The 19,917-nt window shown below is 38.8% G+C and overlaps 1 pseudogene; it reads left to right on the top strand.

Annotated features, from left to right (window-relative positions):
- The first annotated feature begins 17,063 nt into the window (after positions 1-17,063).
- On the top strand, positions 17,064-17,916 carry LOC150056827 (large ribosomal subunit protein uL23 pseudogene; annotated as a pseudogene).
- The last annotated feature ends 2,001 nt before the right edge of the window (positions 17,917-19,917 follow it).

Genomic DNA, 19,917 nt, shown 5'->3' with positions numbered 1-19,917 from the left:
GACTTTTCTTCCTAGGCTGGCTTTGAGCCATGATCCACAGAGCTCAGCTTCTTAAGTAGCTAGGATTACAGATGTGGGCTACCTGTGCCCAGCTTCCATTTCTCGTCTGACTTGGGTTCTTTGGAGCTATTGAGGTTCAAAAAGTTTCTTAAATAGATCAACCATCAAGGTACTTGGGCATATGGACCAACTACATATGTGTATATGTTCATGTATATGTGTGTATGTTGAGATGTTTATATGGATCTCTCTGTATATCCATGTCTCCATACATCCATGTGTGTAGGTATGTGTGTGTATGTGTATATACATACGTTTCAACACTCCAATGGAGGTCTGACATAATGGATCCCACTTAACCCTGTGTAGATGCTCTATGACACTCAAACAACTAATTTTATTAGGAAGAACACTGCCAAGTGACTAATAGGCAGGGGGCATTTACTGTGTGGAAACACACACTGTGGAATAATAATCAAAATTATAATAATAATTAGTAAGGTAGAGAGGAACAGTGTGAGCCTATCATGCCTCTCAGAACAATTTAAAAACCATGCATTGTTAATTTCTCCAGTGTTCCACCTCATATCTTTGGATCACTCATAATTATGGGTAATGGAAACCATGGAAAGAAAACACACAGATGAGGAAGACGATGGTCTAGCCACGCGCCAGATGCACACTAAGTGTCTAGTATGTGCCAGGCCTCCATCTCAGTAATGCAGACATGTACTGCAAGGGAGGTACAGGTCCACACATACAACAGGTGGTAAGGCTGTGAAACATAAATAAAAGGACACAGCAGGTGTCGCAGCACATGCTTTATTTCCAGCTACTCCAGAGACAGAGGCAGGAGGATAGCAAGTTCAAGACAGCCTGGATAATATTAGCAAGATCTTATCCCACAAACAAAATGCAGATGGAAGGATAGGAGCCTTGGCTTACTTCAATGGTAAAATGTTTGCCTAATGTGTGCAAGTCCCATATCACACATAAAGAAAATCACACACCCACACCCACAACATACAAAATGAAAGGCATGGAGTGCCATGGACTGGATATTGTAGATCCTGTTCTAGATATTCTCAGGAAGATGTTGGAGCAAATACTTCAATGAAATGAGGAAGCGCAATGCACATGTGTCTAGAAGAGTGTTGTGTGCGTGGAGGGTTCACGGGTGGAGAATAAGGCACAGACAGCTGCAGATGCAACTTGGAGCTCATGAAAATGATGCTCCAGCAGAGCAAATAAAAGCAGATACACAAACGAATATTGAAGGTAGGAAAGTCCCAAGAAACCACACATTTTAAAATGCTGATGAATTGTCCAAGCATTAAAGTCCACTAATGGCATTTTATTCATCAATGAACAGAGCTATAGAATAATATCTCCTTACATTTTTGGCTCTTTGTTTCTCCATGCAATCTGATGCTGTACTACATTTTTTGAAAGAAGATAATAGGTAACTTCAGCCTTGTTTAGCATGAACAAAGTATCGGAAGTTTATACACTTGGTTCTGTTTCACATAATTGGTTATGCGATTAAATTTCGAAGAATCTCAATACTAGAAAACCATCCTCAAAACGTCCTTCACTTATGAGTTGAAATGTCCGGAAGCATTTTTTAAAAAATTGATTAGCTTCTGATTTGGTTCACTTCAAGCCTTGCTTTTCTAAAACACTTTGAAAGATGGATGTCACATTGTCTCCTGTGATGTCTGCCTTCAAGTGTTCTCATTATGACACTGGTGAGGAAGGACAGTCACTTCCTGAAAGCCATTCCCCAACCAAGACGAGGCCATTAACAACACATGCGCATCACCTCAACGCTTCAAGTCTCACTCAAGCATCATTTCCTTAGGTCAATTTTCTCCTCTTGTCTCTCAAATACCCAGAACCCTTTGTTTTGTGACAGGAAAGGAGAAGTAATGGGTGGAAAAAGAAAGACTAGAAAGACAGGCCATCCTGGACCGTTTAAAATAATTTTCTTTTGTATGATACAAAATGTTATGCCCATGTCAGTAGGTTTAAAAAAGGAGTCTGAACATTCAGCTTTGTGAACCTCATAGTAATTCGTCCATGAGAATGGAAAGACATCCCTGCTGTGGCATCCATCCAGGAAAAGAGGCCCTAAAATGTGGAGTTTCGAACAAAACTATAACCCAGGGTCCATGCACATCCCAGAGGCCGTGGTAGAGAGGTTTCTCTCTTCTCCAGCTGTGTCTCCACAACAGAGGCAAGGGAACCAAGACACCACACATAGTCGTGGAGGGAAGGCAATTTTCTTGGAAGGTCAGTGGTGATGGGTGACGGGAATGTATGGCTAGCTCACTTCATGGGTGAGTAGTGTGTCGCAGTCGCTTTATGTTAAAACTTTTAAAAAGTACACAAATGCCACATGTAAAGTGTGTAGAGAGCCAGGCACTGGTAGTTCACACCTTTAATCCTAGTTTACTCAGAAGGCTGAGGTCTGAAGATCAAGGTTCAAAGCCAAATCAAGCAGGAAAGTCTGCGAGTTGCTTATCTCCAGTAAAGTACTCAGCTCGAAGTGGTGCTGTGGCTCAAATGGTAGAGCACTGGCCTTGAGCAGAAGAAGCTCACGGACAGGACCCAAGCCCAAGCCTGGCTAGGGAAAAATATGTGCAACCTCCAGAATATTTTCCTTGTAATGATCACTAATTGATTACATAATTGTTCAGAGGATTAAGTGAAATTTTGGTGTAACCATACTTAGAATGAAGTCAATAGTTCATGCTAGCTGCTTATTTACTTATTCATTTACTGATTGGTTGGCTGGTTGGTTGGTTGGCTGCAGTGTTGGGGATTGAACCTAGAATCTTCATGTGCCATGAAGTGCTCCACCACGGAGCCTCAGCCTGGCTCTTTGAGGTAGGGTCTTGCTGTGTAGCTCAGGTTGGCCTAAGACTCGTGATGCTCCTTGCTATGCCTTCTTAGTTTTGGAATTACAAATGTGTACTACTATACTCAAAAAAGATTTTTTAATTGACAAATAATTGTAAATGTTTGTGCAGTACAATGAAATATTCGATGTACATTTGCCATGTGGACTGAGTGAATCGGGCTAATTAACTCTGTCACCACATAGACATCACTTTTGTGTGTGTGTATTGAAAACATTTACAATGTCATTTGGCAGTTTTGAAATAACTAATACAAGATCCTTTATTATAGTTGCCATTCTGTACAACATATTGACTGCAGCTTATTCCTCTTCTCTGACCAGAAGTATACACTCTTTGGTGAGCACCACCCTCTTTTGATTTCCCCATCTGTTCACCATTGGAAATCTATCAGCTACTTTCCTGCTCTCTCCATGTTACTGCTTCTCAGCCTTTTCCTTTGAGACAGCTCTTCATGATAAGGGAATTGTTTGAGTCACAGCTCCAGTTCTGGAAAGTAGGAGAACGAATCAGGATGGAACTTGTTACCAGGCATTGTGAGAACCATGGTCTAGTTCATTCATGCTTGTAAAAATGATCACCCCAGAACTCCGTGTACCACGAAGACAATCATAGAAAGTATGGTTATGTGTGTGGAATTATAGACCAGTATGGAGAAACCCATACCTGTCTCCCTCCAAGTAATATGATTTCTCTTTCCATGACCAGAGAACCCTTTTAAAGCTTTATTATTCTATAGAATTCAGATCAGAACCCCTGAAAATCAATATACTCTCTTTCCCACATTTCAAAAGAAAAGTTAGATTTCACATTAAGGTAACCAGTGTTACTAAGGGCAATTTATCTCTATCCCTCATCTACAGAGTTTTATTTAATGGTAACTTCGATTTTGTCTGCTAACTAAACCTCTAGCCAAACTTTAAGTTGAAATTTTCAGTTTTTAAGTGGACAATTAGTAGGTTTAGGGAAGTGGTTTGTTTTTATTTTGGATTCAATTAATGGCTGCAAGCAAGAAGAAACTGAGCTCTCACTCCCATCATTAACCTGTGAGAGTAAACTTCTTTTTTTTTCAGATGGAAAAGTGAGCTACAGAGTAGTTACAAGACTTGTTCACAACAGAAACATGAGTTTTAAACATCTATTTCCCAAAGTTGTAGATTTTATTCTGACCTCGGACTATTTGAATGTCAACATCTTGCATTTATATGAAGCCCTATTTATATATGTGTTACTAAAAACATACCTGAGATAATTTAACTTAGAAAAAGGTTTTTTTGCACATGGTTATAATAATTCTAATTCATGATTAGATCAATCAATTACTTTTGTGTCTGTAGTGGAAGTGCTGAAGGAAAATGGTGGGGATTTCAAAGAAAATCTCTCCCTTCATGAGCAGGATGCAAAAGAGAGCAAGGTGGGGTGGGGGGAAGGCTATGTTCCCATAATCCTTTGAAAGGACAAGCCCCCAATGACTTAAAAACACTAATTTCCTCAGGTTTCTAATCAATCACATGAGACATTCAAGGACTTTTTGTTCCACCCTCATGGCTGAAATTTTGTCTTTCACCACTAGGGGTCAGGCGAACACAACCGCTACCTATGTTTCACATGCAAGTAAAATTTTAAATATAAATTCATTAAAAATTAAAAATCAAAGTAAGGTAAAGTATAAGGCTTCTGAGTGCTCTCACAGTTATTTTCTTTATATTCTTTGGGTTCCATTACCTATTCTACATGTTATCACTGTCTAGTCTTTGTCAAGTGCTTACTGTGCTCGAGGTACCATAGTAGCTTTGATTTCTGTACCCAGTTTTACTCTTGTTCTCTGGGATTCTAAAGACCAGGGAGGCTAAATATTTATTCAGTGTTACCCAGCTGGCACCTGGCAAAGCTAGAATTACATTAAAGACTTAATTATCTTTAAGCAGGCCATACTGTTTATCCTTGCTGGTTTCCCTAGCGTGCATCTCCCTTTCCCTCCACAAGCCCCCAGTGAGTGTGGCTCCACTCATTACGACAGTCCCAGAGGGAAGATGATGTCATGGGAATAATTCTGCCTGCATGATTGATTCCTATTTCATAATATGTCACAAAGCGTGACTATGTTAAATAGGGGTGGAATTATTTGGGGAATATTATTTGAATTATCTGCTCTGTCTTCATTCACCCTGCAGAACTCAGAAGTCCAGGTCCCGCCTATTACTCTGTTGAAGACTTTCTCCTCTTGTTCCTTGCTAGTTGGATGTCTGTTGGGAGGTGACAATTGCAAATACCACTAGGACTCATCACACACCCTTTTATGTGGCCTTCCCCAGCTCATCACAGCTGGAGTTTCACATGGACCTCCTAGATCTGACCATATTAATCTATGTTTCCTAAGAATAGCCCTTACTTGAAATATCCTTCTTCCTTATTCACTAGATACCTGCAACTTCTTGTTTTAACACCAAATTGGAAATCTTTCCCCAAATGCTTCCCTTGAATATCTAATCAAAACATGATTTTGATTAATTTCTATTATCTGTTCTACTAATTTGGTTACATTATATCTTGAAACTCAGATCTTTTTTTGTTTTATGTATCAGGTTTTGCTAAGTGGGCTGTAAATTCTTTGAGGAAATAATTTGATTTCTCTTGATATTTGAGTATTAATCATTTTAATAATAATAAATCTTCACTGAGCTAGGTCACATTTCTGATCCTCTCTTCTGAGGCAAGGATAAGATCAAATGCATCATGTCATGCCTCAGTAGATCATCATTAAGATGACCTGAATAATGTTTATATTCCAAATAGTGTTGGAAATTCTGTGCTTTAATGTATGGTCTCATATGATTCTAATAACCCATTGGAGAAGATATAACTTTCTTCAGTCTCAATTAACAAATGACGTATCTAATGACCATCTAAAGATGTGGTGCTGACTAAAATGGTATTGGAATCCAGGTATTCTGATTCTTGAGCCTATGTCTTCAACTACGACCTATCCCCCATTTTATATCCAGACTTTGGTATCATTTGGCCTTGAGGTGTCAGAGTCGGGGTGTAGGAAAAGGAAACAGGAATAGCAAGAGTGAGAGTAATTGCAGTGAAGTGGGGTAGCTCATGGAAGGCCTTCTATTTCACAGCATGACTCTCTGTTTAATCTTGAATATCCTAAATGAATTACCCTAAATTTTATGTGTGAGAGACTCCAGTTCTTACAGCAACTGTGGGAAGAGGCAATATAGCTTGGGAAGGATGGAAAAATCATTGTGAGGATGTTGGATTTTACCTAGATCTCTAAAAGGACTGATACCTTGGATACTTTCTGAACAAAAATCATCATTTTGGTCACCAGTCAAAAACAATAGAATATATCACTTTAAATTAAAACTACTCAAGTAGAAAGCCAGCCCTGGTGGCTAATGCCTATAATTGCAGCTACTTGGGAGATGGAGGCCAGCCTGGGCAAAAGCACAAGACATTATCTAAAGGAAAAATGAAAGCAAAAAGAGCTGAAGGTTGTGATTCAATAGTGGACGTGTTACTTAGCAGATCCATGGATTTAAATTCAATCCCTAATATTGCTAAAATACAAAAAGATGAAGTGAAATAAAATGAAGTGCTTTAACCAGAGATCATGTCTTTGTTTAGAAGAGACAATTTTTTTCCAGCTTAGAATCACTATGTTTATGATAATCCTGTCAGTTCTACAAGGTTATCTGATAAGCCTGCACATTCTACAGGGTCACTGAGAGACAAAGGCTGGCATTCTCTCCTGTCGCTTGTTTCTTGGAATCTGTTGTGGTTGTTGTAGCATAGCAAGCTTACTGCTCAAAATGGCCCCATTGATTAATGCCAGTGTTAACATTGAAAATATTGAACAATTAGCCTGGTCCAGATGGTGACCATTGGAATAGATGATCACTAAAAACAACCTATGTTACAGTGAGTACTAATGAACTCTTACATATGGTTAGACTAAGCATTTACTGCACTGTCTGATGGAAGTTGGCAGGAAAATCTGGGGATGGTTGCTTCCACAGATAATGCTGGTGTGTGTTTAGGAAAATACTAGAGTGGTGAAGTTATTTGGGACATCTCTGAAGAAGAGATCATGTTAGTGGCACGAAATCTTGGATGATTATGAATTAAAAAATATGTATAGATCCTAGGCTCAGCCTAAGAAGAACTGAAAGTTTCTTTATATGGGTTAAGCATTTGAATTAGAAAAGACAATTTCCTTATCTCAGCTTTGACAATAATTTTGGGCAAATGTTTCATAATTGTTCATTACCTTTTTTCTTGAGGAATCTACTTCCCTTCTGTGTCTTGTTTGAGATCTAGGACTGTTCCTTGATTGTAAACATTAATTATCTAAGCCGGGGGGAAATTAGACAAGGCATTCAGAAATGTGTGCGTGCATGTGTGTGTGTGTGTGTGTGTGTGTGTGTGTGTGTGTGTGTGCGTTATTTGTAATCCATTTGAAAAAAAACTTTATGTCCATAATTGAACCCAATGAAAATGTGCAATTTTGAAGATTTGGTTTCATTGCAAATTCATATAATGATTATAGTCAAAGCAATCGCATACAGAACCCACATCAAAGGTGTCAATTGTACATCACTGCTCTGTTCAGGACACTTGTAGTAGAAAGTCTTTGGCCTAATCTCACAATCAGCCTAGGTTTTTTTTTTTGTCGAGGTTGAGAAAATTGCAATTCAGTGTCTTCTAAACTTTTCATCTCTCAGACTTTTCAACAATAGAAAGAGATCAATACAATCCCCTAATAACAAGTGCCCTTTCCCTCTATTTTCTATTATTAGACCAGTGAGAATTGAGGCCATAAATTGGCCAGTAGGAAGTCTATACTGACATCAGCATTGTGCTGTAAGTATGCTTGGGGATTGCCTAAATAACCTCTGGGAAATAAAGCTCTTTCCAGAAAAAAGTCAATCATACTTATCTGGCATCGAACTAGTTTTGAAACAAAGGATCATACCCCTGGTTATAGTAAATTCCTAAATGAGTAATAAAGAATGTTCTTAATGCTTAATGTTCTTGTTTAAAATGATTTTTTGAAGCTAGAGGACCCTCTGTTACACACAGAGATCAATGATGAGTCTAATCACTTTAGAAATAAATAAAAAAACAAACCTTTAAAACCCACAATTGTTAATCAGGTACCTCCAAACTAAGTAATGATAAAGAAAGGAGAGTTGTAATTTTTAAAATGAAAAAACACTTAAAATCTAGATAGAAAGGATATGTATACTATAAAAATAGAAATAAGGAAGCACTTGTCAGGTGCCAGTGGCTCCCACCTATAATTCTAGCTCCTCAGGAGGCTGAGATCTGAGGACTGAAGTTCAAAGCCAACCTAATCAGAAAAGTCTGTGAGATTCTGATCTCCAATGAATCATGAACCATTAAAAAAATAAAAGCTGGAAATATTGCTGTGGCTTAAAGTGGGAGAATGCTAGCTTTGATCCCAGAAATCTAGGACAAATTGGAAAACAAAACTGGAAAAGTAGACACATGAAGGTAGAAGTGAAAATAATGAAATGCTGAGCAAATAAGTGTTCAGAATTTGCTGTCAGGTATTCATTACTCAGGCAGAAACTGGATTCCATGCAGTCAATTGTGTTTTTTATATAGACCTCCCCAGTAGAGTTCTTTTACTTTTTGTTCTCCTTCTGGTTCTGGGCTTCAATTCAAGTCGATGTGTTAGCTCTGAACATTTTTTGTCAAGACTAGCACTTGAGCCATAGCTCCACTTCTGATTTTTTTTGGTGGTTCATGTGTGCCTGGGCTGGCTTTGACCATCAGTCTTTAGAGCTCAACCTCCTGAGTATCTAGGTTTGCAGGTGTGAGCTACCCGGTGCCTGGCCTTCAGACCTTTTTATCACAGTGGCATAATTACAAGTGCTTAATGAAGTTAATAGCATTTCATAAAGTTGTTATCTAACAAATCAGAATAGCATATATGAATTGTAAAGATAAAAAAACATGGTAACTTATGCATTTAAGACATGGACACAATCTTCAGTGTTTGAATCTACTCAATTTGAAATATTGACTTTTCTGTTGCACCTGTGTTAAACCTCAAAATCACCAGGGCATCCATGGCCCATGGAATGGAGATTATACTACAAAGGATGAAAACAAGGATAGAGGATAATTGATTCATTTCATCCAGTGATGAGCCTTCTCAATTCTCTTGGCTGAAACATAACCTCTCCTACTTACGAGCATACATCAGTTACTGCTGATGGGACGTGCTTTGCTGACCTACATCCGGGGTCATGTGTGTCTCCCCAGTAGGATATGAGAAGAAGAAATGAGACCAAGGGAACCTCGCTTCTAGAGTGAGGTTAGAATTTCCAGTCATTTTCATTTCCATATTTGCTTGCACACAAAGACTTCAATATTCTTCCTATCTTACCTCGATCACAGTTAATGAGAGACAAAGTTTATAGGAAGGAGCCGGCTGAAGGCTCTGGTCAAGAGATATTATTTGAACCTTTGGAGAATTGTGAATAAGGAAGTGGGACTGATGTGAACTTGTGAGCTTTTTTTCCATTTCTTTAAATTAATGACAATGTCTAGAACGTGCAATTTTCTTACATATATTTTATTCTTTTTACTAGTCAATAGAAATAAAGGCACCCAGCCTGCATTAGAGAGTTTGGAATAGCGAGACTGAAATAGCTATTCTGGTTTCTCCTCTCCTGTGGTTAGCCTGACCTGTAATTCATGCTTTGAATTCTCGCCTGGAACCCCAGGGCCATGCAATACCCAATATTCACTGATGTGTAAGGATTCTTTGGGAGTTGCTTAGCTGAATATATAATAACATATATTCAGAATACTGTTTATTCCTTGAAATCACAGGAGTGGAAGTCTAATCATGGCAATATTAAGTACTATAATGAACCACAGGGTAGCAGATGGGCCCTGGGGTAAATACTTTCTGTACTATTGATTTACTTATTTGATTTCCTTGTAAAATGCCATGACCTGAACCTTGCTGTAGAATACAAATGCAGGTTTTTAATTCAAGTCGAGCGCTAAGATTTTTTTTTTTCTTTAAAGAAGACCATTCTGTGGAAACTCAAAGACTTGTTATTTTATTGGGCCCTAGAAAGCAGTGCTCTGCAATTTAATCAGATTTCTGAGGGTGAAATTTGCATGGAAAATATCCACCAATTCTATTGCACACCATCACTGATCTTTCACTCTTAGAATTCTACTCAGAACTCAATATCTGTGTGGCATTCTGTTGCATACGATCATGACATAATGATATTGAGATATATTCTTGTACTTAAAGAAATGCACAATGTTTACAATATCCATATGGTTTCCCTAGAGTTCACAGATGGTAATCAAACATAGAAGATGCAAACTTGAATGGCTCAGGGCATAGACAGCCTCCATGTGTTAGCTGTCTGGTATAAGGACGAAGGAAGTAGCAGGGACTATTTCCAACTGGACTTGTGTTATCTTCTTAAATCCGAATTCACACTTTGAGGAGCTGAACAGTAAAACTGGTCTGGGGGCTCTGTTTCTCTTGCTAACCTCATTCTGGGTGCCCATACTCAGTTGAGACTCTAGCAACTACGGGAAGTTGATTTATTGGCAGCATTTTGCAAATGAGGAATATAAGGGGTTGACCCTATGGAGATAAATATTTTGGCCAAGGTGACTTAGCTAGTAATTGAGAGGGCAAAGATATATTCCTTCTACAATTCAACGTAGTTTTTCTTTAATTAAAAAAACTGGTAAGGCAGAAGGGGGATGAAATGGTCAATAATTATTATGAGTTTTCTTTTGTTTCTTTTCCTTTTTTTTTTTTGCTCTCAAAGGCTCCTTCACTCACTCTCCTTCCTCCTTAAAGAACACAGTAAATGTGTTGAGCTTCTTACAGTTGATAAGAATCTCCAGGTTGACTTCAATACATTGATTTGCCTTCCAAAGGCAGGAAGAAGTTGCTGAGATAGCTCGATGCAGAAATGAAGCTTGCTGCCCTGTGGGCAGGCTGACTTATCCAGAGTGGTCTCTGTACTGAGGTTTTTGGCCTCATTATGTATTTTTGTGCAGGATGGGACGGAGGATGGGAAAGCACCAGAGACCTGAGGTTCTATCCTTAGCCACATGCATTATAGCAAAAGTGGGTTTTAGAGTCAGAAAAAGATGGATATGCAAAATCAGATCTTAGGCAACTTCGAGCACCTTTATTAAACCCTTGAACATAAATTGAGAAAAATATGCCATGGGAGTTTAAACAAATTATATATTTAAGCCAAATGTTGAGTCTGCTGCTATTTGGGAATTGTAGGTATTCAGTCTTTTGTAGGTTCTTCTTTCTCTACCCTCTTTCTCTGGCTTTCTATCCAGTGGACGGCTAGTGTTCATGTTGAGAAAGTAGAAAATTGAGCTTCTCTCTCTCTCTCTCCTGGGGCTTGGCCTCAGGGTCTGGGAACTACCCCCCAGGACTTTTTTTTCTTTTGCTCTCTGGCCTTTTCTGTGTATGTGGTACTAAGGAATCAAACCCAGGTCTTCATGCATGCTAGGCAAGCATTCTACCACTAAGCCACATTCCCGGCCCATGAAGTAGCTTTGGGTGCTATAAGACCACACTCTTTTTTTTTTTTTTTGCCATAATTAGTACCCTGTTGACAGGGACACTGGGGATGTTTCTAATCCTTTCTCACTATTAAGAAACAATGACTAGGAGCTAAGATTCGAAAAGCAAAGTGTGACAGGGTCACACACAGATTAGCATAATTTTTATTACATGTTCTATTTTGGTCCTGTGGGTCACTTATTTGGATTCGATTTTGCCCATTGAGCAACTTCTGTTCTTTGGCTATGAGTTTAATTATTTAGTTATTTATGAGTGCATCTGGGCATAAGTGCCACAGTTTTATTTCAGTGACAAATTTATGGTCAGTGAATTTTAGTAATTAATGAATAAATTATTTCCCCCTCATAATTGCCTCTGTAATTTGTAATTTCCATAACAATTCATAATACTTAAGAAAGGTACTTTATTAGTTTTAAAAAAAGTGGAATAATGAAATCAGGAAAGGGAGATTTTTGAATTGCATTAATTAACTTTATTAATTAGCACCCAGCCTATTTAAGATATTGAATTGACTTTGGTTAGCTTGATTAGGACTTGTTTGCCTAAAATCTGTGTGATACATGAGTATACTTTATTGAAAGAAATTCTAATTCTTCTCTAAAGTAAATGGCAAGAATAAAAGCACTTGATCTTTTGTGGTATATTCTCGGATTTTTGAAATTTGCAAAAAAAAATCTGCACTTGTATACTTGCAACCACATATTAATAATGTTCCAAAAAAGGGGAAACCAGAAAGCTGCTTTCTGTGGTGTGATTTGAAGGAATTAGGGAAGTTTATGACAGTTTGTGTGTTTCCAAGCTCTTCTCAAGCAAACTCAGTACAAACAACCAAATTTATAAAATCCTATCCTCCACCAATCATTGCTCTAAGTGGACTTGGGCAAAGAAAGCAAAATAAGAATAATCTGTGGCTTTGTGAAGCTCACTGTTGAACAAAGATGAAAACCAACTATTCAAATGGGCCAAGGTTCGGACTCCACACATGGGCTTTGCAGAGCTAATCCCTCAGAACTCACCCTGGGCCCTTTTGGTTGATGGAATCCACTTCAAGTTTTAGCCTAAAAGCACACACCAATCATCTGTTTCCTGGAGGAAACATTCTCATAATCTTATTTTTCATTTTTCTTTTTCCTCATACCTACATGTGTGCCATCAACAATTCCTCTCAGCTCTGTTTTCATTGTATGGAATCTAGGCATTTCTTACTACATTAGCCAGGGCTACCTAGTTCAAACCCTGACAGAAAACTTTCTACTGAGCAGTGAGTACTTCCTTCTCTGATCTAGTCATTTGAGTCTTTTTGTCTTTGTATTCTGTAGGGATTTTTGTACCTGTTACTTACTTCTTTTTATAGAACAGTCTTCTTCCAGACAGCATTGTGATTCATTCACTGAACCATTCTTTTTTTATTTTTTTATTGTAATTAATAAAAGGGTTACATGATATTTGCCAGATAGAAGGTGCATTAATTCACATACATTGATACCCTTTCACATGTCTTGGTACCCATTACCCTCCCGCCCACCCCCCCACCTGTCTTGGTTTTCCCCCTTTCCCTATCAAATTTCAAATAACCAACAGGACAGTGCTCAGGCCCTGAGCTCAAGCCCATGACTGGCAAAAACAACAACAACAACAACAAAAAACTCCTGCCAAAAAAAAAAAAAAACTCTTGCCATCTGGCCTCATTTGAGCCAGGAGTTTGGCCTAGTGGTAGAGTGCTTATCTACTGAACCATTCTTAAAAGGACATTCATTCAGTGCTTCATGATACTTATAGCCACCTGAACTTAAACCAAAAGAAAATCTTCCCAACAAATTTTTTTCATATATTTTTATTGTAATTAATCGAAGGGTTACACTATATTTGCCACATAGAAGGTGCATTACTTCACATACATTGATACCCTTTCTCATGTCTTGGTCCCTATTTCCCTCCCCCCACCCCCACCACTCATCTGTTTTCCCCCCTTCCCTATCCAATTTCAAATAACCAAATACAAATATATCCGATATATCAGATAACAAAGTAAGATACTGTAACAATATGAGATACCCAAGGGACAGCAAAAGAGATGAGAGATAACATAGTACCTTAAGGACAACAATCATTCATTATATGGCTTTTATTTCTATATCCTAGAGGTCCTTTTATTTAGCGTCATACTATATGGCCTTTTGTATCAAGGTTTTGCTCCATTGCAAATCTCTCCTAGGAGAGCCCAAGGTTTCTACTGATTATGACGAATGAGGGAAAACATTGAGCCTAAGTTCCTTTGAGTCTAGCTTACTTCACTTAATATGATTTTTTCTAAGTCTTTCCATTTCCTAACAAATGGGGCAATGTCATTCTTTCTGACAGCAGCATAGAATTCCATTGTGTACAAATACCACATCTTGTTGATCCACTCATCAACTGAGGGACATCTGGGTTGGTTCCATATCTTTGCTATGGTAAATAGTGCTGCAATATTTATTGAATGAGGCTGATATCTGAAAATGTTCTTTGATCTTACAGGTAAATGTGTAGTCAGACTTCTCCTTAGTTAGGAGTTGAGGAGAGCAGGCTGAATTTCCTGCAGTGCTGGCCTATTGAATGAGTTTTGAGCCCTTTGGAGAGACTGAGCAGGAAGCCATTACTATGTTCTTCCTTCAAACAGTCTGTGGGTCCAGACTTTGTCACCCCAGGGTGAAAACTTTAAAGCAAGTCTCTTAACGCTTTTGTTATTCATTAGTCTAAAGCTAGTCTAATTTTAGTGACAGTAGTCTCAACAATGGGCTTTTAACCAGGCTGAAACGTTCCCTTGTCTCAAGATGGTCTTGATTCAGGCTTAGGGAGGGATGCCAGCTCCCTCTTCTGTACTCCCCTCGGGCCACCCCTACCTGGAGGCTGGTTGTCTCTCCACTGCTAGACCATCACTACTGGCCTCGAATACCTCAGGATGTCTATCTTTCTTCATTGAAGATTAGCTAGTTGTTTCCCTTGCCTGGACCTCCTAGCTGGGATTCTGTTGGAATGATGACTGCTCTAGCTGGTGGCTCTGGAGATGAGAACTCCCTCTGTGATTTTCTCATTGCTCACGCCCCTGATTCACTGAGTCAGATCCATGCCTCAAAGTCCTCAGGTCCTAAAGAATACGTCAGGCTCCCTGGAAGAAATGTTTATATTTGGAAGTTGGGGGACACTCACTCCCTTCCACTAGGATGGGGATCTTACAAACATATGGTGTTAAAATTTGTTTTCTCTCCCTTGGCCCATAGCAAATGGTCTTTTCTAGTGTCTTCTCCACTCTCTCCATGCGTTATTTTCTGGTGTTTCTAGCTTATGGCCTAGTGGTGACTGACAGGGTAATTTTGGTCTAATTGGTTTCAGATACCCTTCATACATGCCTGGCTCTTTACCTCTTCATCCTCATCTTGTTGTTGTGCTTCTAGCCTAACACATTTTAGACTACTGAACACCTTGCTTCAGGATAGGAGGTAGTTGTTACTATTGTATTCCACAAAAACACAAGAGCTAGAAGAATTCCATTTTAACAACCTGTTTTAAAGGGGAAAGCATTAGACAGGGGAGCTATAGCTGGGTCTTCTTGGGTTATCTTCTCTGTCAGCCTGTTGCCACTGCCACTGCAAATAATAATGGTGATTGATTCTTCCCATTCGTGCTATTCAGCATTCACCATCACTTTAACAATATCCAGTTCATTTCCTATTCAATTAAAGAATATTGACATGGCTTTGATGGGGAAGACAATTGGGAGAAAGGAAACAACGTATCACAGACAGTAAGTCTTCACAACTCTGGTAGGCAAAGAGTTGATAGACAAGGGACAATAGACATTTTGTAGATTTGGAAAAGAATTGCAGTAATAAATGTAGCGGCTAAAAGGAGAAGCAATCAGCTATGGTAGAAGTGTTAACTTGTGAGATGAAAGACTCAGAAGAAGTAATGGACAGAGATAGAGATACAGGAACAGATCAACAGATTAAAAAAAAATTTTTTTGATTGTGGGGTTTGAACTGTGGGCCTGGGCTCTGTCCCTGAGCTCTTTGGCTCAAGGCTATTGCTTTACCACTTGAGCCAGGGCATCACATCTGGTTTTCTGGTGGTTAATCGGAGATAAGAATCTCACTGTGCTCATAATAGCTTTCAACCGTGATCCTCAGATCTCAGCCTTCTGAAGTAGTTAGGATTACAGATGTGAGCCACTGGTGCAACAGATGTTTTGAAGGAGAAAAAAAAAACCAAAACCCTAAATTTGTAATGATAAACAGTATGGTTGGGTGCAAGACCAGGCAAAGATAACGCTTAAGTTTCAAGGCCTGAGGATTTGGATAGCTGAGTGGTAGCAGCATTAGAAGTGACAGCAAATATTTGGGACAAGGTTTCATTTTTGATGAAATGGTAATGCGTTCTGTCTTCACCGATTGAATTTGTAGGGATTTTTGAGGTATCTAACATTACCCAGTAAGAGTTTGGTAAAATGCTTTCTAAACAGTCAACTTTCTTTTTGATTTCAAGTAGAGTAAGGATTCAGCATTTAATGATTGAATTACTTTAATTTTATTTTTGTCAAAAAATTCCTAGGCAAGCACTTTGTAGGTATATGGTGTGGTGAAAATGTGTCATACCTTTATGATTCTGCTGTTGTCTCCGGTCCTATTTCTCTGCCCCTGAAACAATGAAGGGAGATGGACTGTGTTCTCAGTGCTAATGTATTTAGGAAGCACAGCCCTGCTGCTCCTCCATGCCCTCCTTGGTTGCGATCTATTTTCTGCTTTGGCCTTTCTGACTTGGCCTCAGCACGTGTCAAATTGTCTTATATACGTCCTCGATCTCTCTTGCCCTCCTCACATTTTGCATACGATTACACTTCAGACTTGAGAATCTTCAATCATGTTTTGGAGAGTGATGCTGCATTAATTTTAAATTCAGGATATTGAAAAAGAGGTCAATGTGAAGGCAGAGATTGACTGCATTTCTGTAGGAGGCACAGCAACTTTAAAAACTTGGATTACAGCCAAATAATTTTCAGGTCCAAAACACCCTCACTATCCTCCCAGCTTCAAGTCTTCAAGGGTGATAAGGAATTGTCCAGCAGTACCAAGTTAACTTGTTATATGTGTTAACAGCCATCTCTCTGGTACTCAGGAGAAATGAATAATTTGAAGGTGACAGCTAAATTAGTACCTTACTACTGGTTAGTTCCTTATCCTGCTTGGGGATCTGAAGTTAGAGACTATCAGGAGTTTCTTTTGTGGGGGAGGGGGCACAGTCAGAAAATCCTGAGTATTTTGATTCTCATTTGATCCTAGTCTTGTGCCAGGAGACTAGCTCTCTTTTTTTAAATTTTATACATTAATTTTATTGTTACATAGTAAAACAAAAACCAATACATAACCTAACATTAAGGTAAGTAAGGGAAGGGGCTAGGTTGGGAGGGGTGGGTGAGAATATTGAAAGAGGACACATTGATCAAGATCCACTGTATTTGTAAACTGTTTTAGTAAATGGCACTCCCTTTGTACACCTGCTTAAGAAAAACTCTTTCAAAAAGGAAGACAGAAGGACACTGGAAACACTCTTCACCTCCTGCCCCTCCTAAAGCCAAAGCCAAGGAAAAGGCTTTGAAAGCCAAAAAAGCAGTGCTGAAAGGCATCCACAGCCACAAAAAGAAGAAGATACGCACTTCACCCATCTTCAGGCGACCCAAGACCCTGCGGCTCCAGAGACAGCCCAAACATCCATGCAAGAGTGCTCTGAGGAGAAACAAGCTTGATGGCTATGCGATTACCAAGTTCCCCCTGACCACTGAGTCAGCCTTGAAGGAGACAGAAGACAACAACAGGCTTGTGTTCATTGTGGCTGTCAAAGACAACAAGCATCAAATCAAACAGGCTGTGAAGAAGCTCTATAACATTGATGTGGCTAAGGTCAATTCCCTGATCAGGCCTGATGGAGAGAAGAAGGCATACATATGTTCGACTGGCTCCTGTCTATGATGCTCTAGATGTTGCCAACAAAATTGGAATCATCTAAACTGCATCCAGCTGGCTAAATATAAATGTACATCTTTTTCCCACTATTTAAAAAAAAGGAAGACAGAAGGAAAACATTTCTTTTAAGAATCCAATCCAAATTCTAGAGCATTCATGTCCTAATTCTCCTAGTGGATGAATCTGCAAGCTCTTGAACATCAGATCTCAACAGTCATTTTCCAAAACTGAAGTACAGGTAGATGCTGTACTGAATGATCAAGATAAAATGCAGCAAGATTCAATGTATTTAATGGTGAACTTTCCAATCATTGATTGAGAATGAAGATGTGGTTTTCACTTCTGGAAACTTTTAGCAATTTAAAACATGAAGCATTTAAGGTAAAGTCTATGTGATTCCAAAACACTGGTGAAAATGCAAAGACTAATTTGGAGTTCTTCTTCATAGGCCAAACAACTGGAGCATTTCTAAATACTAACATATAACTATATATATTTACATATATAGACACATATATACATATAGATATATATTTAAATTACATAATTGTTCATGAATATTCTGTGATAGAAAATCAATCATCCTGAGAACTAAGGACTATATGGTTTACAGATGGCAGGAAAAACCGATAAACTACAATGTATCTGGCAGTGAATGGTGAAGGGGAGCTACAAAAGAATGAAAAAGAAAAAAAAAAGGAAAAATTTGGCATCCCAGGACACAGGAAGAAGACTCATTAATCGGGAAGCCACCCATTCTCTCAATTTAACTTTAGGCTAAGTTCCATAGCTACAAGAAACTAAAAACAAGTAAGATGGCAGACATAAGCTAAACATCCATCTTCCCTGTAGCATATCCATGCCATGTGATCTTTTTCCTGTCATATTCTTCTAATAAACTTTCCTGTCATCTTTATGTATGGTCATACCTTGCCTGAACTTTTCTCTTGCCAGATGCAAGCATTGAGGTTGTTTAGCTGTCCTAAACTCTCTCAGAACTTATTTGGTGCAGTAACTAGGAAGTTAGAGATTAAGTGTGTCTTTTTCTGCTTGGACTCATTGAATAATTATATATTTTGGTGCTATATCTTGGAGGTCATTCAAGTGTGAAAACTTGGCTTTTGATGGTGAATTCATTAGGCTAATTAAAGACAAATTCTTAAAAAAGAGGTGAGATTTATATACCAAAACTTCGGGAAGATTTCTTACAGTAATGATAACTAGAGTAATAGGGGTAAGCACACTAACAAAACAAAACTTAGATTCTCTTAGGCCAAGCCCCTGAAAAAAATCCTTTTATAATCCTTTTTTGGATTTTTAGGTTGAAGGATAAGGAACAGAAGATAAGCAGATCATTCAGAGGTCCCAAAAAAATAAACTGGCTTTTCACATGTTTGTAATTCCTCTGGGGGTTCTTTATGTCACCATTACCAGGGCACTGAAAAGGAAGGGTATACTTTCTCTATCCACAAATACAAATGCTTGTAGAGAGAGCCAGGCAGCAGTAATGAGAAAGGTTGAAATAGTCTCTATCAGGGTATATCTGGGAGCTACCCAACTTGGTTAAGCTAATCTAAAAAGAGTTTCAAAAACATCGATAACCAAAGCAACAGGTTCTGTACAAGCAACTGATACGAAGTTCAAGGTGGATGCCTGTAGACTCAGTATATTTACTTTTTGGAGGGTATATATTTTATTGCCTTAGCAAATGAAACAGAAGTGTTTCTCCTACATGGGAATCAAGCTGTGCCCTGCTCTAAGTTGCTTTATATTGTAAAGAAAAGTAGCTTTCAGCTGAGTACCAATGGCTCAGCCTGTAAGCCTGGCTACTCAGGAGTCTGAGACCTGAAGACAATGGTACAAAGGTCAGGAAAGTCAGTGAGATTCTTCTTTCCAATTAACCAGTAAGAAGCTGAAAATAGAGCTGTAGCTGGAATGAGACTATCTCTCTTAAGGAGATAGTTTTCACTTCTTCATATTTTGATGAGTAGCAGAAATATTTGGAGAGAGTGAACTCCTAGCTCTCTCTGAGTCTGTCATATATTCACTTCATTGACCTTAGGGTTCAATGCTTTCTTTTCATCTGTGCAACGCAGCTCCAGCCAGTCCACAGTTAAAAGTAGTGGGGATGGTCACTGAGGTGGGGGAGATGTCGCTTTGCTGATGTCTTAGATGTGCTTCATCTTTCATTATTCTCTCTGCCCACGTGCTTATGGAATGGCCTCTCACTGTCGCCAAGGCTGGCCTCTCTGCTGTGACACGAGGGGCAGAAGTTCACTCTTGTCATCATGTCATCCTTTCCAAACTTCTCAGTGAGGACACAGAGATGAGTGTTTCTTGTTCACACTTTTAGGAAAACCCCACAGCT

The sequence above is a fragment of the Megascapheus bottae genome, chromosome 11 (genome assembly GCF_031878675.1).
Source record: "Megascapheus bottae isolate mThoBot1 chromosome 11, mThoBot2.hap1, whole genome shotgun sequence".
Classification (NCBI taxonomy): Eukaryota; Metazoa; Chordata; class Mammalia; order Rodentia; family Geomyidae; genus Megascapheus; species Megascapheus bottae.
This window is presented reverse-complemented; position numbering and strand designations above follow the sequence as displayed.